Source organism: Triticum dicoccoides, chromosome 2A (genome assembly GCF_002162155.2).
Source record: "Triticum dicoccoides isolate Atlit2015 ecotype Zavitan chromosome 2A, WEW_v2.0, whole genome shotgun sequence".
NCBI lineage: Eukaryota > Viridiplantae > Streptophyta > Magnoliopsida > Poales > Poaceae > Triticum > Triticum dicoccoides.
The window spans coordinates 256,489,721-256,514,571 of NC_041382.1; positions in this window are offsets into that span (position 1 = coordinate 256,489,721).

The following is a 24,851-nucleotide window of genomic DNA, read 5'->3' on the forward strand; positions in this document are numbered from 1 at the left end:
GCTCATCAACTCCAACATGGGCAGAAACACCTACTTGCTAGATAAGGAGCATCTACCCTTGAGACCTGATTTTGAGGGCAACACTGTTGACATGACTAAAGAAGATCCTACATCTACATAGGCACAAGCTAAAGCTGAGAAAGCTACAAAGATGCCAAGTGCTGAAGAGGCATCTCAAGTGTTTCTCAAGACCAAACAAGATCAACTTGCATATCTAATTCAAGCAACCTTAAGGATTGAGAAGGACTTGGAAACCCTGACTCGGCACCAAGAGAGCCTGAAAAGGATCATTGAAACTAAGTTCTATGATCTTGATCTAAAAGTGACAAAGATGCAGACAACAGTTGAGCAGCTCCAGGAAGAAGCTGAGTAGAGGAAAGGGCGGGCTACCATAAATGCCTTTCAGAGAGTGCCAAGAGGTCAGAGATCTGCTGAAGTGCCAGTGATTGACACTAGAGCTACTACATTATCACTTGCAGCCACAGCATTAGCGCCACCTCCAGTTGCCACTCCACCAGCTCCAGCAACTTCCACAGATGCATTCATCCTTAGAGTCCTCTCAATACCACCTCCGAAGATCAACCCTAGAGAGATGCATAGCACTATGCATTTTCAAACTTTTTGGTAACTTGTTTCCAAAGGGGGGAAATGTATAGATCATAGGCTTCGAGAGAGAGTGTTTTTGCTTCTTTTATCTCTTTTGCTATTTGGATTGATACTTTTGTGTGCTTGCTTGATACTTTATGTCTATGTGTGTGAGATACTCATTTGATCATGTGGTTGATCATATCATACGTTAATACTTATGCTTGAATGATGTTATCTTTTATATCTCTTATTTATTCTATATGATCATTCACTTTGCCTTGGTGATGAGTGTATGTTTTTACTTTCTATCATTTTGAGTGATCCACCAAGATGTATGTGACATGGAAGAGCAACCCATGATCCTAATCGATTGTGCATTTGCATTCAAAAGAAAATTTTAAATAATGCACAAATTTAGGGGGAGCTCTTACTTAACACATACTTCTCAAAGCGATGATGCATTTCAATCTTATTATCATTTGTCGAAGCTTTTATCTATATGTTGTCATCAATTACCAAAAAGGGGGAGATTCAAAGTGCAACTATACCTGCGTGGTTTTGGTAATTCCTAACAACATATAGCTCATTGAACTAATGCTCTTTCAAGATGATCATTTCAAAAAGTTCAATGATTGGCATGGCATGGACTAGGAATGTGGACCCCTCAAAATGCTAAGGGCACATATTGGCTCCAGCTCAAGACTCTACATTTTTATTTTTAGTGATCCAAGATCACATTTAGTCCATAGAAAAGTCAATACTAATAAGAGGGGATGAGGTGTTGCTTAAGGGCTTGCTTGATCAAAATGCTTAGTGATCTGCTCCAAAAGCCCTCAACCACTTTCTCATATCCACATATGTCCCAAACCAAAAGTCAAACTCATCCCCACCGATTTGATCTATCCGGCGCCACCGAGTTCATTTGACATAGCCATAGACAGAATCCCTAATCAGTTCGGTCTCACCAATAGGGATCTCGGTCCCACTGAGATGGGATTGCAAACTCTCTGTTTCCCTTCGTAACGTTTCGGTCTAACTGAGATGAGCGATCGGTCCCACTGTGTTCGCAATGCAAACTCTTTGTGTCCCTTTCGTAACATTTTGGTCTCACCGAAATGAGCGATTCTGTCCCACCGAGTTTTCCTGACCAACTCTCTGTTTGCGTATTACAGAATCGGTCCCACCGAGTTTATGTGATCGGTCTCACTAAGATTATGTTATGCCCTAACCCTAATGAAATCGGTCCCACCGAGTTGACATTTTGGTCCCACCGAAAATCCTAACGTTCAGATTTTGAACTAAATCGGCTGACCGAGTTTTATGATTCGGTCCCACCGAGTTTGGTAAATTGTGTGTAATGGTTAGATTTTGTGTGGAGGCTATATATACCCCTCCATCCACTCTTCATTCATGGAGAGAGCCATTCGAATGTGCCTACACTTCCAGCATACATTTTCTTAGAGAGAACCACCTACTCATGTGTTGAGACTAAGATATTCCATTCCAATGACAAGAATCTTGATCTCTAGCCTTCCCCAAGTTGCTTTCCACTCAAATCATCTTCCCACCAAATCCAAATCTGTGAGAGAGAGTTGAGTGTTGGGGAGACTATCATTTGAAGCACAAGAGCAAGGAGTTCATCATCAACACACCATCTATTACCTTTTGGAGAGTGGTGTCTCCTAGATTGGTTAGGTGTCACTTGGGAGCACTACACAAAAAATTCACTTCCGTGATGATACGTGTTTGTCACAGTAGGTCACGTTTTCTGTCATGCATGTACATCCATGACAAATTTATGACAGAATCAAGATACTCATACCTGTGCTATCGTAGAAGTGTTCCATGACATTACCAAAATTATCATCACGGAAGTGTCCACTTCCATGATGATAAATCGCGCGTCACAGAAGTGCTTTCGTCAAGGGTGACCGAAACGTGGCATCCACCGTAACGGAACGCCGTTAAGCTAGTGGGTCCGGTTTTGGATCCGATAACCCGTTAACAGCCCGAACCAATGGGGATTTTCCATGTGTAAAATCATCATTGGCTATAGGAAACACATGTCATCTCCGTGTTGGCACATGTGTCACTCATCCAAATGGGCGAGATGCGCCTATGATATGTTAACAAGTGGACCGGCCCAAAAGTGGCCCATAAAGTATAAATCGGCTGGCCCAACTGAAGGCCCACAAGATTTTGCACACCATAATGGGCCGGCCCAACTAAAGGCCCACAAGATTTTGCGGGCCATAATGGGCCATCCCGGCTAAAGGCCCACAAGATTTTTGCGGGCCATCATGGGCCGGCCCAGGTGAAGGCCCACAAGATTTTTGTGGACCATAATGGGCCGGCCCAGCTAAAGGCCCACGAGATTTCGCCAACATTAATGGGCCGGCCCAGTTGTCGGCCCACAAGATTTTGAGGACCCTAGTTGACCGACCCATTACCTGGCAGCCATGTTTTGGGCCAAATGCCGGCCCATATTTGATCCGATGCATTAATGGCCTGCCACGTTCCGAACCTAATAATGGCCCATATGAGATCCGTCCCATTAAAGGCCTACCACGTTCTAGGCCAAATTACGGCCCATATCAGGTCCGGCCCTTTAAGAGGCTTTGAGCTAAATTATGGCCCATATCAGGTTCGGCCCGTCAACTGGACGCTATGCTTTTGGGCCTACTTGCTAAAGGCCCATTTAGTAATTCGGCCTAATATTAGTTTCGGCCTATTAAGGGCTCGTTTAACATTTCGGCCCTATATTAATTTTGGCCTGTTAAAAGCCCGTCATATAGTTGGGCCTAACTACGGACTGGTTTGCATCCGGCCTGCTCGCATCCAATAATCTGATTGGGCCAAACAAGGACCGAGACAATTTTGGCCTGTTATAGGCCCATGATTTGATTGGCACATTCATGGGTCGTGGTCTATTTCGTCCTGCTGCGGGCCCGTGAGCAGTTCGGCATGTTTCAGGTCCAACCTACTTTTTAGCCTCCTAAAGGCCCATTGATTTTTCTTGGGAAAATAGGGTTGGCTGTATACTCGGCCTATTAAAGGCCCGAATCTATTAGTGGGCCAGTTTACATTTAGGCCTGTTAAAAGACCAAGATGACAGGGCCCATTATGCGGATCATACATGGTGATTTGCATGACGGCCCGATTATGCACCATAATTTTACGGTTAGGACATTTTACTGCGAAGACAAGATATATATACGGTAAAATAACTGTAGCATCGTGAATAAGAAAAAAAACCTAGACTATACAATAAAGAAATTAAGGCATATTACATCCACTGGGCATCAAAGTTCGCCACTATGATAATAAAGCACAAGCAGACAGCAGATTACATACACTGGGCATCAAAGATCGCCACCAGTGCAACTAAACACGCCGACAAAATAATATACAAAACTGATTGCACTACTATAGAGTTCAAGAAAGGTTAGCCCTGCTCGGGAGCTGCAGCGCAAGCAGCCGAGCAAGCTGGTGAGACTGCACTTATTTGACACTTATATCCTCCTCACTCTGAAAGATAAATAAGCAGGCAGATGACACGTTTTGCAAACTTATATCCTCCTCACTCTGAAAGAATGCACTTATTTGACACTTATTTTGCACATTTCTTACTCACGAATAAAGTGACAGAGTTTAAAATAGCATTAACATAATATGGTATTGTTCAGGTCAAGACATGGCAGGAAATAATATTGCAAAGGAGTTGGCAGCTTCACGACACCACTGGATTATAGATCAAGAACTCATAAGTATCAATGGTTACTGTGTTGTCAATTTATCCCATTTTAGATTGGCAAAATAAGATCACTTGCTCTGTCTAGTTTAATTTACATGGTATGAAGAAGGAACTTGGTTGTACAACTGAAAACTTAAAGTGAGAAGGACAAACTTTTGTTTATGAACGGGAGTACATAATAAACTTTAAACATGCAATTTGATGCAAACACCAAAAATAAACAGTTGTTGCAGTCATGCCTAACCAAATATACAGAGCAAAGATTGAAGGCTTGAGAAGGACAAACTTACATTATTGGTGAAGGCAGGCTCTATAAAGCCCTTGTCCATGCTGATGGGGGGGAATTCAAGAAGTTTACCACAGAATCTTCTTCATAAGCATTGCCTTTATTCTACATTTTGTTAATAGTAAATATAGATGTGACAATATAAGAAAAATGGAGAATATTTAAGATAAGATTGTCGGCGTTCTAGGAACGGGGGTCCCCAGACTTGCCTGCCTACGGCCTGCGGCGTGGCTCAAAAGGGGGCCCAGCACGGCCCATCTTCACCAACACAAACCCAAGACCCTCGCGAGGGGCCAAGCCTCGCGGGGCGGATGACACGGAGCTTCCTCGGGAACGTCCTTGCCAGGCTGGCTCACGAGGAGGCAGAGAGACCAAGGCGGGGTACCTCACGAGGTGCCCGTGATGCAAGCCATGACGACCGAGGGCGCCAGGCGGGTGCCAGCCTGCGCAGTGTCCTCCTTTCCTCTTTGGTGCAAGGGGGGCAAGCGTAGTCGCGGAGTACCGAGGCATCAGGCAAAGGTTGCCATTTCGGTGCAACGAGACCAAGACCAGGAGGACTACGAGACGGAGGTCACCGTGGAGCCCAAGACGGCGTCATCACCAGAGCTTTGCGCAGGCGAAGACTACTTTTGTCAGGATAGCTAGTACTAGTTGTCCCCTTTCGAATTAGCCCGCCATTGTTGGCTCCCTTCCCGCTCGATATTTGGGAAGAGGACCAGGGCCTCTATAAATAGGACCAGCCACCCACATCGAAAGGGAGACGACCACACGAACACAAGGAGAGAGGAACCGAGGGCAAAAAGGCGAGAGAAAGAGAGAGAGAGAGAGAGAGAGAGAGAGAGAGAGAGAGAGAGAGAGAGAGAGAGAGAGAGAGAGAGAGAGAGAGAGAGAGAGAGAAGGGCGACTGAGCTCCTCCCAGCAGTCCATTGCCCCAGCCAAGAACAGACCCTCGCGAGGCTGTTCTCCCTTGTATTGTTCATCATCATCAGCCCAAGGGGCAATCCACCACACCACACACTGGAGTAGGGTATTACACCACAACGGTGGCCCGAACCAGTATAAACCCTGTGTCTCTTGTGTTGTTCTTTCCTTAGTTTAGATCCTAGCAAGGCGGAGGGGTGCAGGTAGGTAGGAGACGAAAGTTCCGCGCACACCCCAGTGTTCGAACCTCAAGGGTCTGCCGGAACCCGAAATCCGACATTTGGCGCGCCAGGTAGGTGTGCGCCGGGATTCGTCTTCCACCACCCCGTTCTCCTCCGACCATCACGCCCATGTCTGACGCTCGTCGGGCCCGCACCGAGCGCCGGGCCGTGCTCGCTTCCCGCGTCGCCCAGACGGCCCCTGTTGGCAGGCGCCCTCGCTGTTCCTCGTCACCTGCCGTCAACACCACCACCGGCCCGGCGGGGGACGAGCGGCAAGCATCGTCCCAGCATCCGTCCGTGCGGCAAGACGGCCGCACCGCAACTCCCTCGCTCACCCCAGCTGGTTCTTCGTCCCGCGCGCTCCGTGCGCCCATGGAGGCTCGAGCTGCACTCATCGCGGCAAACGAGCTCCTGCGCTACCGCCCCGTCGACGACGTCTACGAAGAATTGCTCGACCGCGTCGCCGAGCTTGTCCGCGCCGCAGGGGGCTCTCCTGCACCGTCCGTTCCGCTGCACCGCACTCCGCCCCGCGCGGGCAATGAAGCTCCGGTGGCGCCCCGACCGCCTCCTCCTCAGGAAGGCGCCATGGATCCAAGGCGCGTGGCCCCTGGGCGGAACCCGCTCCGACAGGCGCCAGCTCAGCAGGAGCAGAGCTGTCAAGAAGTCCCTCGCCCGCAAGAAGCTGCCCGGGCGCTCCCTGCTCCAGCACGTCGCGACCATGCTCTTGCTCCCGCGCGTCAAGACCCCGCGCTGCACCCAGCTGCAGCGTGTGGGACATGCAAGACCAAGCTCCCCGTCATCCAAGGCCTCCCGTGGCCACAACAGGCTGTCGCGCCTTCACCACCGAGCTACGAAGCATCGCGTGGCCCGGCAAGTTCAAGCCAGACTTGCCTCCTCGCTACGACGGCACGGCTGACCCTGTGGAGTTCCTCCAGCTCTACGAGCAAGGCATCGAAGCTGCCAACAGAGACGAGAAGGTCATAGTGAACTGGTTCCCCATGGCACTCAAGGACGGGGCCCGCACCTGGCTCCTGAACCTGGCTCCAGGCACAATCTCCTCCTGGGACGAGATGCGCATCCGCTTCATCGCCAACTTCCAAGGCACTCGCGACCGGCCACCCACCGTAAGCGACATGCGCCGCATCAAGCAACAGCCCGGGGAGACCCTGCAGAAGTACATCGAGCGCTTCAACAACGCGTGCCTCAAGATTCCCAAGGTGACCGAGGAGGCCATCATCTCGCCCTTCTTCGACAGCGTGCGCGACGTCAAGATGAAGGAGGAGATGGCGATGCAGGAGGACCTGCGCACCTCCTTGGAGATGTTCAACCTAGCAACCAAGTGCGCCAGGGCCGAGGAAGGGCGTCTCTCCCTCCTCGAGCTGCCTGCCGCAGACCCAGAAGAGAAGAAGCCCAAGACCAAGGATGTGAAGTGCAAGGGGGCTGCCGTGCTCGTGGCAGAACTAGACACCAAGCGAGGCAGGGATCAGCCCGAACCTTCCAAGGGCGGCCGGTACTGTGTGTGATGAGCTCACCTCTGTGACCTCCACTGCTGCTCCCTGCATCCGGCCTGGGACTGGCCCTTCCTTCCCCGTGCACTTCCGGCTGCTGCTGTTGTTGCAACGTCCCTGAGCATGAGCACTCTGCTTTGTCTTCTGCCTCTTGCCGAGTTCGGGTGACCCCTGCTCAAGCCGCCAAGACCGCAGTCAAATGTCCGTGTACAACTACGCAAATACACAAGTCTTCCTGAGCTCACTTGGACGCAAAGTACCACAATGCCAGAAGACCTCGGATTCATCAAGTTCCCACGACGACTTAAGTGTACCCTCCGGATCGCCAAGTTCCACTACCGTCGCCAAAACCCGAGACGAAGTACCCCGACGGTTTGTCAAGACCGGCAAGTCACAAGATTGTCCTGGATATCGTCAAGTACCAAGACGACCCTCGAAGAGTTCGGATTCGACAAGTTCTCTTTGGAACGGGAACCACTACTGCCGTCTTCGGAATCGCTAAGTACCTTGACGCCCGATGTATAGAACAACTACTGTCATCAACGACTTGGGTAGCAGAAATGCCAAGTACCCCTTCGAGTTGACGAGACCGGCAAGTTCTAAGACCCCAAGTACCTCTTCGAAACGACCGAGTACCACTATCGTGGACCCTCGAAGACCCCATGGACGTCAAATTACTCGTTGTGACCCCGAACACCTACGAAGTGTGTACAACTATGAAGCGAGAACGCCTACTTCCCTCTATGAACTTGATCCATTCCGATAATGCACGCTTCGAAAGGTGGGAACCCGGTTACCGAGATCACCCCACCATCTCTTGCACATTCCGCTCATCTCTCATTTGACCGTTTGCACCGGCATGTCAATCGAGTTACCGGAACCGGAATGTTGCCGTGGCACCATTTCCGTTGTCGTTGCCGTGGCACCCCTTTAATTTCCGCCACGATGACAAATGCTTCCTAGTATGCTCATGTCAACTTTTAATAAAAATTGCATAAAACTTGCACATGTCATCCGCATCATGTTAACAACATCAAGAATGATTTAAAATGTTGTTTGCATTAAATTGCTAAATGCACATGAGGATTTTCTGGACTTGTTGCTTGTTGTTCCGGCCTCATTTAAACTTGCCTAGATAGGTAGTTTTACTATGCTTCACCTCTTGCCATGTTAACCAACATTTAATATTGTTGAGTACCTAACCGGGAGTGAACTAAATAATTGATTTGTTGTTTCATCAATATGCAAATCGTTGCATATTGAGCTCCACTTAACTTGTAGTTTTGCTTACGCACTTTGCCATGCCATGCCTCATTGAACCGGACATGCATCATACTTGGTTGTGCATCATGCCATGATTATGTGATGGTTGTTTACTATGTTGTCTGCTTCTTTCCGGTGTGCTTCTTCGGGTTGGTTCCATTAACGTCGCATTTGTGAGGATTCATTCGACTACGTCCATTTGTCTTCTTCATGGACTCGTTCTTCTTCCTTGTGGGATCTCAGGCAAGATGATCAGACCCTCAAAATCACTTCTATCTTTGCTTTCTAGTTGCTCGATCTATTGCTATGCCGCGATACCTACCACTTGCTATATCATGCCTCCCATATTGCCATGTCAAGCCGCTAACCCTCCTTTCCTAGCAAACCGTTGTTTGGCTATGTTACCACTTTGCTCAGCCCCTCTTATAGCATTGTTAGTTGCAGGTGAAGATGTAGTTTGTTCCTTGTTGGAACATGGATATGTTGGGATATCACAATATCGCTTATTTAATTAATGCATCTATATACTTGGTAAAGGGTGGAAGGCTCGGCCTTATGCCTGGTGTTTTGTTCCACTCTTGCCACCCTAGTTTCCGTCATACAGGTGTTATGTTCCTTGATTTTGCATTCCTTACACGGTTGGGTGTTATGGGGACCCCTTGACAGTTCGCTTTGAATAAAACTCCTCCAGCAAGACCCAACCTTGGTTTTACCATTTGCCTCACCACCACCTACCCTTCCCTGGGTCGGCCAACCTGAGGGTCATCTTTATTTTAAGCCCCCCGGGCCAGTGCTTGTCTAAGTGTTGGTCCGAACCTAGTAGACTGCGGGGCCACCTCGGGGAAACTTGAGGTTTGGTTTTACTCGTAGGATGTCTCATCCAGTGTTGCCCTGATAAAGAGATATGTGCACCACCTATCGGGATGTCGGCGCAGTGGGTGGTCTTGCTGGTCTTGTTTTACCTTTGTCGAAATGTCTTGTAACCGGGATTCCGAGTCTGATCGGATCTTCCTGGGAGAAGGAATATCCTTCATTGACCATGAGAGCTTGTGATAGGCTATGTTGGGACGCCCCTGCAGGGTTTTGAACTTTCGAAAGTCGTGCACGCGGTTATGGGCAGATGGTAATTTGTTAATGTACGGTTGTAGAGAACTTGAAACTTAACTTCATTAAAATGCATCAACCGCGTGTGTAGCCGTGATGGTCTCTTCTCGGCGGAGTCCGGGAAGTGAACACGGTTCTTGTGTTATGCTTGAACGTAAGTAGTTTCAGGATCACTTCTAGTTCATGATCATTGCGTTGCTTCTCTTCTCGCTCTTATTTGCGTATGTTAGCCACCATATATGCTAGTGCTTGCTGCAGCTCCACCTTACTACCCTTTCCTACCTATAAGCTTAAATAGTCTTGATCTCGCGGGTGTGAGATTGCTGAGTCCTCGTGGCTCATAGATACTTCCAAACAGTTGCAGGTGCGGATGATGTCAGTGCAGGGGATGCGACCGAGCTCTAGTGGAGCTCGACGAAGATCGTATTTGTTGTGTTGTTTTGTTTCCGGTCAATCAGTTGAGGAGCCCAGTTGGGGCGATCGGGGATCTTTTGCATTAGGGGTTGTCTTTCTTTATTTGGTTCCGTAGTCGGACCTTGATTGTATTCTAGATGATGTAATGCTATATTGATGTATTGTGTGAAGTGGCGATTGTAAGCCAACTCTTTATCCCTCTCTTATTCAGTACATGGGATGTGTAAAGATTACCCCTCTTGCGACATGCCTACTATGCGGTTATGCCTAAGTCATGCTCCGACACGTGGGAGATATAGCCGCATCGTGGGTGTTACAAGTTGGTAATCAGAGCCTTTCCCGACTTAGGAGCCCCCCTGCTTGATCGGATCGCTAACGTTGTTGAGTCTAGTAAAATTGTTTTGAGTCTTATAGGATTATATATATCGGAGAGTAGGATTATTTTTACTCCTCGGTCCCTTCGTTGCTTTGGTGAGGCCTCCTGAGGTAGAGTTTTGACTCTTCTCTCCTCAAATTTTACTAAAAAAATTTAGCATCACGCGGGTATCTTGGAATTGTTCTGATGGTTTTGTCACGAGAACATTGTTCTTGGTGCCTCCTGACATTTAGGGGTTGTGGCAGTGTCCTGGGGAGTTGAGCTACAAGGTGTTGTTGTCACAATTTTATCGTTGCAGTTCTGGAATACATGAGTTCGCCGACATTGAAAATCTCTTTTATGCAGTTGTTGGTGAGATAACCTCGACGCCACCTAGTACTAGGGCGGGAGTTCGGGAGTATTACCATAACTCGTGTAACGGATGCTTTTCGAAGGTTGAGGTAAATGATTTCCGAAATTTTCTTGGTTATGTGTTGAGGGATGGATACAGCTGGATGTAGGATTTGCTAGTTTTGGGTGAGATATTATGCTTCCCCTGTATCCCCAACACCTGATTACATAACCAGATAGTTTCGAGAGTTTATATGTGGGAATTCAAGTAGCTCCTAGGATATCTTTCTGACAGATGCATGATATGAGATTGGGGTTCGACGTCTAGTGGTCCGCCTATCCACGGTTGGTTTTATAGTGGTCTCGTTGTGTATTAAAGAGTCATTGGCTATGCTGACTCGGGGACGCTTCGTATGTCATGTGCACTACCTTGTACATGATGGTGTTGTATGATCGAGCCCGTGTGGGCCCCACCATGAAAACTTCGGACGAAATCTCTATCATATGTTTGTTCCAGCTTTTTCTGCAAGCCAATCCTTTGTTTTGTTTTGAGTTGTGGTATTCGAGTTGCTTCAATGTCAAGTGTTGATTCCATACCTTCCCTAAGCGGTGTTCTCATATTTCTATGTGGATGCTAATCCGTCATGATCATCGAGATTGTCATGTCAATGCTTTTCAACCGGCGTGTTTCTCTTCAAGTGGATCCGATCATTTCAACATTCGCAAGATCAACTCTAAGTTCTCTCAACGGTGTTCGTTTCATCTGCTCCAAGTTGCCTTTGTTTTCCCGCCCTCCCACCCTTTTTCTTCAAGGGCTCAGATTTCTTAATAAAATATCCATTTTATTCATGTGAAGCCTCTTCGTTCTTTTCAGTCAATGTTCTTACCCGGTGGTTCTCATGAAGATGCTCCACAAGTTCATCATTCTTCGTTCTCTTTTCTTCTCCGATGGATTCAATACAAGCTTTGGTGTTGATCATATCCTTTTCCTCGTTTCAAATGTCTTCTCATGCTGATGCACCTCTTTATCATTCACCTCTCGCTATTCAATTGTTCCAGAGTACTGAAGTTATCTCAGAAGACTTGTGTCCATTATCAATCCACTCAAGCTTTTTTCGAGGTTGTTTTCTCATTCAAGCCATTTAAATCAACCGGCGCAATCTCCCTTTCAAGTAATCGTTCAACAGTGTTTCTTTTGAGTGGGCCCTAACCCACAGGTCTTTTCCCAGGATCTTACCTGACTCTCCTAATTTTCCCGGAGCTATCCTAAATTCTTTTCGAAGTTTGACGTAAGAATGAATTATCATCAGTCATTTGTATTGCTCCAAGATCTTTCAAATTCTTTTCATTGTTGGCTCAACCTCTTCGCTTTTCATTATTCTGAGTGCCTCAATAATTCATGGTGGTCTTTCCCATCGTCATTCTCTGCTTTTGAAGACTGAAGAAGAGTTTCTCTTAAATCTTATCTGTTCTCTTGAAGATTCATGGTTCTAGCTTGACGACATCCTCTCATAATTGTTTTTGGTTGTGAGAGTTCTTTTCACCCATCCGGAGTAATTAAAGATTCTTTTTAGTTTTATTCTCCGAAGGCCATCATTTCGGGATTATTCATTCTCAGCTTTCAGCTCTCGTTATCCAAATCTTACTGGTGCATCGTTCAAATATCCTCTAATCAGTTCATGATCCCTCCGTTCTCATGTATCTAAATTTCCCCAAGTATCTTTACTCATTTTCAATTATTACTGGTGATTCACCCCTTTTACTTCGTTCGTTTTTCAATTCTTATAGTGGTTTGCTCATGATTCTCTTCCATGGTTATCATATTTATTCATTCATTGTTTCAATCCTACCGGTGGTTCATTGAAGATTTTCCCAAGTTGGCGCTATATCTATCTTAATCCTTGTCAACGAAATAAGTAGTATGCCAAATCTGTTGTTTGCCATCAATCTAATTGGTGAAGGATGAGCATATTGTAATTCTTATTCTTGTTTCATCGAGTAAAATTCAATTCCTTATTCTGGAGATTCATCAAAATTCTTGATCTCATTTGTTCATCTTTCTTTCCGGACTGCCAAGTTTTCTCGGTTATGCCATGGCAAAGCTCCATCTAAATCATTGCAAGGCTTCACCTTATATTCTCAACTTCTCTTTCTTTTTATCATCATTTTGTTATCGGAGTGCTTCATGGAGGCTCTACATGATGGTTCATCAAGGATTTCATTCCTTCTCGAAGTGTTCATCGAGATTCTTTTTCAGAGGAGCTCAAGTATTCTTCATCTTTCATTTCAAAGTTAAATCCCTTCACCCTTATCTTTGAGGTGGTGTTATGTCATTGTTGATAATTTCCCTTCGTTTTTCATGTTTCACATGTTTTCAAGAGTGACATATCTAAATCCATCATTTTCTCCTCGTTCAAGTCATCTTTTCAACCAATCAACCTCACCATTGGAGTTATATTGCGTTATATTTCACCTAAAGCTTTCCCTAAGGATTGTTGCTATTTATGGTGCTTATAAATGACCCAAGTTCTTCATTTATCCTCCCAGCGAAATAAGTTTCTCGTCCCCTTGTTCATATCAATCGAATCTATTGTTTTCCGTTAGTGGCAGAATTTCACCTCATAGTGTTGAGCTGATTCCATAAGCCCACAACAAGCTTATTCTTACAATTGTTATTAATTTTCCAACAACTCCGTCTAATCCTCTATGGAAGGATGTTTTCAAACTCATTCGAGGTACACGATGTTGTTTTCTTGTTCGTTACTTTTAGGCTGTTCTATCTTTTGTTTTGGAGGCATTGTGATGTTGCACGCTTCGACCCATCATCCCATTTTTGTCAAAGATCATGTTCTTTCCTTTTGCTTATCCATTCAACCGGAGTGTCGTGTCCTTCATTGAAGTTCTCTCATCTTATCAAGTTTTGCCTCCCTTATCAACCAGAGTGCTGTCTGAAATATTTCTTATCCATTGTGCCATTCTTTCAATAGTTCCAGAGGCAGTGTGTTGTTGATCTCATCAAGTATCCTCTCATCTTTTCAAGTTCATGTTGTTTTCTTTCCATTTACAGTCGGAGTGCTGTCCAAATTATATCATTCTTTTTCCTTCTCTATCTTGTTTTAACCGGAGTGTTTTCGACTTTGTTCATCTTCGCTGTATTCTTTCTTTCAATTTGTTCAACCTCGCAAGGTTCTTTGGTTTCACTTATTTGTCAAAGAAGGAACTTAGTTTTACCTCTTCTCTTCCTCTTCCGTTTCCCTCCGGTGCCATCCTAGATCTCGGGACGAGATCCTCTCGTAGTGGTGGAGTGTTGTGACGCCCCAAGACGGGAGCTTTAGATGCCTTCCAGGGTTTCTGGGTTTCGTCGTGTGATTTGTTTGGTTCACTGCATTCATCATTGCATCATGTGCATTGCATCATGTCATCATGCCATCATGTCATTTCTTTTTCTTAACTCAACCAAATAAATCGTGTGGATCTTTGGTCCATTTAAATCGAGGGATATTCACAATGGTGATTTCTCTTTAGAACATATACTCCCGATATTATTAGGGAGCTATATTAAATATTCCTTTAATTTGGAATTTACCATAACACACGTGCAAAATATTTTCCACGTCTATTCCTCTTCGAGTTTGACCTTCAAACCTTGCCAATATCTCTCATCTCTTTTATCGAGGCTCCTCTGAAAAATCTCAGCCCATTTAGAGTCCTTCCGAATGGGTTTCAAAATTCAAACATGTTGAATTAAATTCAACATGTGCGAATCTTTTTCTCCAAAACTCCTCTTGTCATTTTATTTAAATTCCTCACATTTTTGTGAGTCCGAGAAAATACCCTTTGCCCAAGTCCCTTCTCTAACCTTTTTCTTTTATTTCCTTTTCTCTTTTTTTACTTTCTGTTATAAGAGAGAGAGTAGATGCCTTAGTCTAGTCCAGCTGGGCCTCCCAGCGGTCATCCCTCCCCGCAGTCGTTAGGCCCAGCGCCAGCCCATTTGCCCCTTTAGGCCCAGCCGGCCCCTGCCTTCTCAACCCTAGGCCAGCGAGGCCCAGCCGCAACCTCCCTCTCCTCTCGATCCCACTCCTCCTCGTTCCTTTCCACCGCCGCCACACATGCATCGCTCAGGAGAGGAGAGACCCGCAGCCTGATCCCCATCTCACTCGATCTCCCCCTCTCGCTCGCCACCTCCCGTTCCCTCGACCTTCTCCCGACCGCAACACGCCAGGAAGGCCACCTCAAACGAGAGTTGCGCCAAGCTTCTCTTCCTCGCGCCACCAGGCCGCCGTCCCGCGCTCTAGCTCCTCTGCCCCGAGCTCCAAGCGCCTCCCCATGATGCCCGAGGCCCCCCTGCTCCGGTGAGCCCTAGCTCCGCCGCCACCGAAGGTCGCCCGTTCGCCCGTCGTCTTGCTTCGCTGGAGGAGAGGACCAGCGCCACCCCCATGCCCTTCGCTCGTGCCAAGGCCTGCCATCACCGCCGATCGAGTTCCTCACGGGATCCGGTGACCTCCACCTCGAACACGCCAGCTCTGTCCCGTTCCTCGCCTTGTTGTTGCTGCTAGCCATGAGCTCACCTTTGTGACCTCCACTGCTGCTCCCTGTATCCGGCCTGGGACTGGCCCTTCCTTCCGCGTGCACTTCCGGCTGCTGCTGTTGTTGCAACGTCCCTGAGCATGAGCACTCTGCTTTGTCTTCTGCCTCTTGCCGAGTTCGGGTGGCCCCTGCTCAAGCCGCCAAGACCGCAGTCAAATGTCCGTGTACAACTACGCAAATACACAAGTCTTCCTGAGCTCACTTGGACGCAAAGTACCACGACGCTTGAAGACCTCGGATTCATCAAGTTCCCACGACGACTTAAGTGTACCCTCCGGATCGCCAAGTTCCACTACCGTTGCCAAAACCCGAGACGAAGTACCCCGACGGTTTGTCGAGACGGGCAAGTCACAAGATTGTCCTGGATATCGTCAAGTACCAAGACGACCCTCGAAGAGTTCGGATTCGACAAATTCTCTTTGGAACGGGAACCACTACTTCCACTACTGCTGTCTTCGGAATCGCTAAGTACCTTGACACCCGACGCATAGAACAACTACCGTCATCAACGACTGGGGTAGCAGAAATGCCAAGTACCCATTCGAGTTGACGAGACCGGCAAGTTTGAAGACCCCAAGTACCTCTTCGAAACTACCGAGTACCACTACCGTCGACCCTCGAAGACCCCATGGACGTCAACTTACTCGTTGTGACCCCGAACACCTACGGAGTGTGTACAACTACGAAGCGAGAACGCCTACTTCCCTCTACGAACTTGATCCGTTCCGATAATGCACGATTTGAAAGGTGGGAACCCAGTTACCGAGATCACCCCACCATCTCTTGCACATTCCGCTCATCTCTCATTTAACCGTTTGCACCGGCATCTCAATCGAGTTACCGGAACCGGAATGTTGCCGTGGCACCATTTCCGTTGTCGTTGCCGTGGCACCCCTTTCATTTCCGCCACGATGAAAAATGCTTCCTAATATGCTCATGTCAACTTTTAATAAAAAAATGCATAAAACTTCCACATGTCATCCGCATCATGTTAACAACATCAAGAATGGTTTAAATTGTTGTTTGCATTAAATTGCTAAATGCACATGAGGATTTTCCGGACTTGTTGCTTGTTGTTCCGGCCTCATTTAAACTTGCCTAGATAGATAATTTTACTATGCTTCACCTCTTGCCATGTTAAACAACATTTAATATTGTTGAGTACCTAACCTAGAGTGAACTAAATAATTAACGTGGTGTTTCATCAATATGCAACTCGTTGCATATTAAGCTCCACATAACTTGTAGTTTTGCTTGTGCACTTTCCCATGCCATGCCTCATTAAACCGGACATTCATCATACTTGGTTGTTCATCAAGACATGATTATGTGATGGTTGCTTACTATGTTGTTTGGTTCTTTCCGGTGTGCTTCTTCGGGTTGGTTTCGTTAACGTCGCGTTTGTGAGGATTCGTTCGACTATGTCTGTTTGTCTTCTTCATGGACTCGTTCTTCTTTCTTGCGGGTTTTCAGGCAAGATGATCAGACCCTCGAAATCACTTCTATCTTTCCTTGCTAGTTGCTCGATCTATTGCTATGCCGCGATACCTAACACTTGCTATATCATGCCTCCCGTCAAGCCGCTAATCCTCTTTTCCTAGAAAACCGTTGTTTGGCTATGTTACCGCTTTGCTTAGCCCCTCTTATAGCGTTGTTAGTTGCAGGTGAAGATGTAGTTTGTTCCTTGTTGGAACATGGATATGTTGGGATATCACAATATCTTTTATTTAATTAATGCATATGTATACTTGGTAAAGGGTGGAAGGCTCAGCCTTATGCCGGGTGTTTTGTTCCACTCTTGCCGCCCTAGTTTCCGTCATACCGGTGTTATGTTCCTTGATTTTGTGTTCCTTACACGGTTGGGTGTTACGGTGACCCCTTGACAGGTCGCTTTGAATAAAACTCCTCCAGCAAGGCCCAACCTTGGTTTTACCATTTGCCTCACCACCACCTACCCTTCCCTCGGGTTGGCCAACCCGAGGGTCATCTTTATTTTAAGCCCCCCCCCCCCGGGCCAGTGCTTGTCTAAGTGTTGGTCCAAACCGAGTAGACTGCGGGGCCACCTCGGGGAAACTTGAGGTTTGGGTTTACTCGTAGGATGTCTCATTCGGTGTTGCCCTGAGAACGAGATATGTGCACCTCCTATCGGGATGTCGGCGCATCGGGCGGTCTTGCTGGTCTTGTTTTACCTTTGTCAAAATGTCTTGTAACCGGGATTCCGAGTCCGATCTGGTCTTCCTGGGAGAAGGAATATCCTTCGTTGACCGTGAGAGCTTGTGATGGGCTAAGTTGGGACATCCCTGCAGGGTTTTGAACTTTCGAAAGTCGTGCCCGTGGTTATGGGCAGATGGGAATTTGTTAATGTCTGGTTGTAGAGAACTTGAAACTTAACTTAATTAAAATGCATCAACCACGTGTGTAGCCATGATGGTCTCTTCTCGGCGGAGTCCGGGAAGTGAACACGGTTCTTGTGTTATGCTTGAACGTAAGTAGTTTCAGGATCACTTCTTGATCTGTTCTAGTTCATGACCGTTGTGTTGCTTTTCTTCTCGCTCTTATTTGCGTATGTTAGCCACCATATATGCCTAGTGCTTGCTGCAACTCCACCTTACTAACCTTTCCTACCCATAAGCTTAAATAGTCTTGATCTCGCGGGTGTGAGATTGCTGAGTCCTCGTGGCTCATAGATACTTCCAAACAGTTGCAGGTGCCGATGATGTCAGTGCAGGGGACGTGACCGATCTCTAGTGGAGCTCGACGAAGATCGTGTTTGTTGTGTTGTTTCGTTTCCAGTCGATCAGTAGAGGAGCCCAGTTGGGGCGATCAGGGATCTTTTGCATTAGGGGTTGTCTTCCTTTATTTGGTTCCGTAGTCGGACCTTGATTGTATTCTGGATGATGTAATGCTATATTTATGTATTGTGTGAAGTGGAGATTGTAAGCCAACTCTTTATCCCTTTCTTATTCAGTACATGGGATGTGTAAAGATTACCCCTCTTGCGACATGTAGGAGATATAGCCGCATCGTGGGTGTTCCGTGCGCCTCCGCCGCCCTACCGTACGTACCCTCCAACGTTGGCCAGTCCCTCCCTCTATTCCCCCACACATCATGTTATTCTCCGGCGACGTCAGCCCCAACATGCACCCGCTCCCGGACCAGTCAACCCTCGTACTCCCCTCCTCCTGCGACTCGACCGGCGCATCTTCAACGGCTCATGTTTGTTCTGTCCGAGGCCTCGCCATCGTCCTCCGCCTTGCGGCCTTGGTTCGCTCACCGTGCGTGGTGCGCCGCCCTCTTGCGTTGTCAACGTCGTCAACAACCGAGAGGAACAAGGAGATGACTGTACGTGGAGAGGATGATAGTAGGGACCCACCAGCGTCATGGCAGTACGCAAGCAAGTGCATCTATAGTACAAGCCCAAAATATGGTTCCTCCTAATGGTTGGACATCTAGGGCTCACGCCATTGTCAACGTAGTCAATAAACAAGGTAATTACACTACGAGCGGCTAACACCAGGGACCCAGCAAGTCCCGCAGTTTTTTTTGAGGAACAAGCAGTTGTTATTTATACTAGTTTTAGTGACGGATTAGGGTAACAACGGGGCTGTGCGGGGGCTGTGGCCCGTCTTGCTAGGGTTTTATTTATGTTTAGCACATCATGAGCGAAGTTGTGTTTTTTTCTTGCTGAAAATGGCAGCCCGGTTCTATTTTTTTTAAAAGAAATACCCAAACAAGGCCTACTTGCTTTATCGGCCCTGCTGGGCTACAAATCTTTCAAGACGAGGAGAGTTTCATTCAGTTTGCCCAGAAATGGGATGTGCATTTTTAAAACACATCAAACCGGGAATTAGTTTCAAATTTTTTTCATTACAAGATCTTAAATTCCATTGATTTTTATGCATGGACAATTATTTGGATTTTATATTTATATAAATTATTTTTCAAAATAGTTTGAATGTGAATCGATATTTCTGGATTAAAAACAGTTGACCGCACCGAAATATGCAAAATTTCGTATACTTTTTAACCGTGGCCACAATATGGGGTGTAATGCTAACAAAAAGAAGATGGGCTCCAAAAAAATTCTTAAGAATTAGCAAATGGGATGTACATTATTAAAAATAATGGCAGATGGGTTGTATGTTGTTTTCCATAGATTCGAGGCTTACTTGTGCGCCTACTACAGGTTGACGCGTATGCTTTCATAAAAAAAAGGTTGACGCACACACAACGCCCTGTCAACTTAGTCAACACTCGTGAGCAGTGACTATTGGATGTCCATCCAACGACTGTTGTGCTTCTTCAATCTCTGCTCTTCATCCTCCAGCCGCTCAAACAAGCGCCGACGGGACTGCCTGCTCCCTCCTCCCATGGTCGGCTATACTACCGCGTAGGCCTCATGGCCCCACCATACTCCCATCGCTGGCCTAGCCATCCCTCTACTCACCCACACATGCTGTTATTCTCCGGCGATGGCAGACGAACTAGTAAACCCTCGTACTCCTCCGTGTGGGAAACAAGTGCCGAGTATTCCCTGGCTCCGTGTCGTTCCCTTCCTAGGCCTCGCCGTCCTCCACCGCCCTGGTGCTCTCGGCGCGGCCTAGTCAACGTGGTCAATGAATGACATCCATCGGAAGTGGACTGTACGTGGAGAGGCTGACATCTGGGTCCACGGCCGCACGCAAGGACATGCCTCCTTATTACGCGCAAAATAATGATTCCTCCACCTGACAGCTAGGACCCACAGGAAGGGCCTCTGTATTTCGCGAAAAAACGTTCCCCCCGCTGACAGGTCGAACCCACTAGCTATATCTTTGCACGCAAGGAAGTGCCTCCTTATTACGCCCAAAAAATGAATACCCCCTGCTAGCTGGGACCCACCATATTGTTGGGCTGACTTGTGAGCCTACTAAGTTGACGGGGACGGAGGGCTATGCCAACTTAATCAATACTCCAGTGACCGTATGATGTCCATCCAACGGCCATAGTGCTTCTTCAACCTCTGGTCTTCTTGCTCCAGCCGCCCAAAGCAGCGTCGGTCGTGCCGCCTGCTCCTGCCTCCCATGGCCGGCTGTGCTACCGCAGAGGCCTCACCGCCCCCATACTACTCCCACCACTGGCCAGGCCATCCCTCCACTCACCCACACCCCCTGTTATTCTGCGGCAACGGCAGCCTCACACCGCAGCCGAACCAGTGAACGCTCGTACTCCTCTCCGCGTGGGCATCCACTACCGCGTCTTGCCCGGCTCCGTGTCGTCCCCTTCCTAGGCCTCGCTGTCGTCCACCGCCGTGGTGCTCTCGGCGCGGCGTGGTCAATGTGGTCAACGACCGACTTCCATCGGAAGAGTACTGTACGTGGAGAGGCTGACAGTTGGGTCCATGGTAGCCGCAAGGAAGTGCCTCCTTATTACGCCGAAAATAATTATTCCTCCACCTGACAGCGGGGACCCATCGGACGGGCCACTAGTATTTTGCGAAAAAATCATTTCCCCCTGACTGCTGGGACCCACCGGACGGGCCACCTTATTTCACGAAAAAAAGTTCCCCCCGCTGTCAACTCGGACCCACCGGAAGTGCCTCCTTATTACGCAAAAAAATGAATACTCCCCGGCTAGCTGGGACCCACCTTGGAGGGAGGCTGACTTGTGGGCCTACTAAGTTGACGGGGACAAAGGGCTTTGTCAGCTTAGTCAATATGAATGATTCTAGCTCCAGTGACCATACGATGTCCACCCAACGGCCGTAGTGCTTCTTTAACCTCTGGTCTTCTTGCTCCAGCCGCCCAAAGCAGCACCGGTCGTGCCGCATGCTCCTGCCTCCCGTGGCCGGCTGTGCTACCGAAGTGGCCTCACCGCCCCCTACTATTCCCACCGCTGGCCAGGCCCTGCGGCGACGGCAACCTCACACCGCAGCCGAACCAGTGAACCCTCATAATCCTCTCCGCGCGGGCTTCCACTGCCACGTCTTCCCCGGCTCCGCGTCGTCCCCTTCCCAGGCCTCGATGTCATCCACCGCCGTGGTGCTCTCCGTGCGGCGTGGTCAACGTGGTCAAGGAACGACTTTCATCGGAAGAGTACTGTACGTGGAGAGGCTGACAGCTCGGTCCACGGCCACAGCCCAATTTTTTTGTGATTTGCCAAGTAAGTCGCTTTGTCAGGCCTGTTGGGCTGCAAATCTTTCAAGACGAGGAGAGCTTTCATTCGGCTGGCCGAGAAAATGGCCCATCAGTAATGAGAAATGGGTTGTACATTTTTAAAACACATCAAACCGGCAATTAGTTTCAAATATCTTATTTTCATTTCAAGATTTTAAATTACATTAATTTTTATGCATGGAGAATTTGTTGGATTTTATATTGATATACATTTATTTTTAAAATCAGTTTGAATGTGAGTCGAAATTTCAGGATTAAAAACAGTTCGGACCGCACCGAAATATGCAAAATTTCATATAATTTTTTAACCGTGGCCACAATATGGGCTGTAATGGTAACAAAAAGAATATGGGCTCCAAAAAAACCTTAAGAATTAGCAAATGGGTTGTAAATTATTAGAAATAATGGCAGATGGGTTGTATGCTGTTTTCCACAGATTTTAGGCTGTCCTAAAAAAAGGTTGACGCACAAGCACTGACTGTTGGATGTCCATCCAACGGCCGTCGTGCTTCTTCAATCTCTGCTCTTCCTGCTCCAGCCGCTCAAACAAGCGCCTGCGGGACTGCCTGCTCCCTCCTCCCCGCGGCCGGCTGTGCTGCCGTGCAGGCCTCACCACCCCTGTGTACTCCCGTCGCTGGCCTAGTCATGCCTCTACTCACCCACACATGCTGCTATTCTCCGGCGATGGCAGACGAACCAGTAAACCCTCGTACAGTCGTACTCCCTTCCGCGTGGGAAACAACTACCGAGTCTTCCCTGCCTCCGTGTCGTCCCCTTCCTAGGCCTCACCGTCATCCACCGCCGTGGTGCTCTCTGCGCGGCGTGGTCAATGTGGTCAATGACCGGCTTACATCGGAAGAGTACTGTGCATGGAGACGCTGACAGCTGGGTCCACGGCCGCAGCAAGGAAGTGCCTCCTTATTACGCGCAAAATAATTATTCCTCCACCTGACAGCGGGGACCCACCGGACAGGCCACCGTATTTCGCGAAAAAAAATGTTTCCCCCCTAACTGCCGGGACCCACCAGCTACAGCTTCGCACGCAAGGAAGTTCGTCCGGGCAAAAAAAAAACGATTCGCCCCCTGACTGCTGGGACCACCAGCTACATCTTCACACGCAAGGAAGTGCCTAACAGTCGGGATCCACCTGGTCGAAGCATACGTAGCGTTGTCATTCTGGTCGCAAGAACGTGTACGTACATATATACTGGTGGATGTAGAGGCACGCACATGTCGTAGTAGAGGTGCGCACGTGTTGTAGTAGAGGCGCGCACGTGTCGTAGTAGAGGCGCGCACGTAGCATGTACACGTACGTACATCGGCCAGGGTGCAAGAAGGAAAATACGGGCACGTATGTGTACATATGGGCGGGGTCTCGAACGCCTACTTGCGCATACATACGGCCAGTGCTCGTGTACATGGCTGGGTCGGAACGGAGAAACAGCATCGTCATCGTGTTCATGGGGAGGCAACGGAATGCGTCGTGTTCATGGGGAGGCAACGGAATGCGCCGTGTTCATGGGGAGGAAACGGAATGCGTCGTGTTCATCGGGAGGCAATGGAACGCGTGGGAGCCAACCGGCTGGGTCGGAACGGAATGCGTGGTCGTGTTCATCGGGAGGGCTTGGACGGAACAGGCGATGGAAACGAGGCCTGGCGTACCGCACAACGGAGGAAACGGACCTCCTACGTTCGGAACGGGGTGCTGTTGATCGGGAGGGCTCTGTCGTACCGCAAAACAAGGAAACGGACCGCCTACGGTCAAAACGGGGGTCCTGTTGATCAGGAGGGTTGTGGCTTACCGCAAAACGAACGAAATGGACCTCCTACGGTCGAAACAGGGGTCCTGTTGATCGGGAGAGGTGTGGCGTACCACAAAACGGACAAAACGGACCTCCTACGGTCGAAACGGGGGTCCTGTTCATCGGGAGGGGTGTGGCGTATCACAAAATGGGACTCCACGGGATACTATTCATCTCCACCGTCGACCTCCTCCAGCCTCCATGGGCTACCGTCGACCTCCTCCATCCTCCACCGCGCGCTGCTCCACCGGCTACTGCTCAACCACACCTCCACGGGCACCCCTCCACCGTCTACTGTTCATCCAGCCCTCCACACCACGGGGTCCTGTTCAACCACACCTCCACGGGCACCCCTCCACCGTCTATTGTTCATCCAGCCCTCCATCACACCACGGGGTCCTGTTCATCCAGAGGCAATGCCACCGCTCACTGTTCATCCAAACCCCCCGCAACACTCACTGTTCATCCCAGAGGCAGCATCGATCGGCTTCAGTTAGCAGCAGTAGCGAAGGAATCACTCAATCGGGTTTAGTTAACACCCATCGATCGATCGCTCGGGTTCAGTAACGCGTAGCCTGCAATGCAATCACTCGGGTTCAGTTAGAGCCCAACGCCTCGCTCGGGTTCAGTTAGAGCCAACGCCTCGCACACACGCGCGTACGTGTACGAGAGAAACGCGCATCGCTCGGCCCCCGACCTCCCACCGTAACCGGGAACTCCCCAAAATTTTCCTCGCCCTCACTTCTACCACGGTTTTTTTCATCATGGACCGCCCAAAGTATGTCATGCAGCTGCGTCTCCGGCCCGCCCAGGATAAAAAGCCCATTTTTTGTCATGATTTTTTGTCATAGAAGTAGGAGCCCACCACATCTATGATGATATCGGGTTTTGTCACAATTATCATCATAGAAGTGTCATATGTATGACAGAAAAAAATTTCGTTCAGCCCAAAATGTCATAGATGTGTCTTTTTTTGTAGTGCATACACTCAAATATACTAGCCATAGATTCATCAAAATAAGCAAAAAACGCACGAAAAACAGAATATGTCAAAAACAGAACAATCTGTAGTAATCTATAGGTTTCTAATACTTCTGGAACACCAAAAATTCTAAAATAAATTGCTGGACGTGAGTAATTTATCTATTAATCATATGCAAAAATAATTAACTAAATATCTCTCTCCAGTGAAAAAAGGCAGCAAATCTCATGAGCGCTAAAGTTTCTGCTTTTTACAGCATGATCGCAAAGACTTTCCCCAAGTCTTCCCAAAGGTTCTACTTGGCACAAACACTAATTAAAAGCATAAAACCAAATCTAAATAGAGGCTAGATGAATTATTTATTGAATAACAGCAAGGAAAAATATTGGATTGTCTCCCAACGAGCACTTTTCTTTAAAGCCTTTTAGCTAGGCATAAGATTTCAACGATGCTCACATGAAAGATAAGAATTGAAGCACAAAGAGAGCATCATAAAACACGTGACAAACACATATAAGTCTAACATACTTCCTATGCATAGGCATCTTATAGGCAAACAA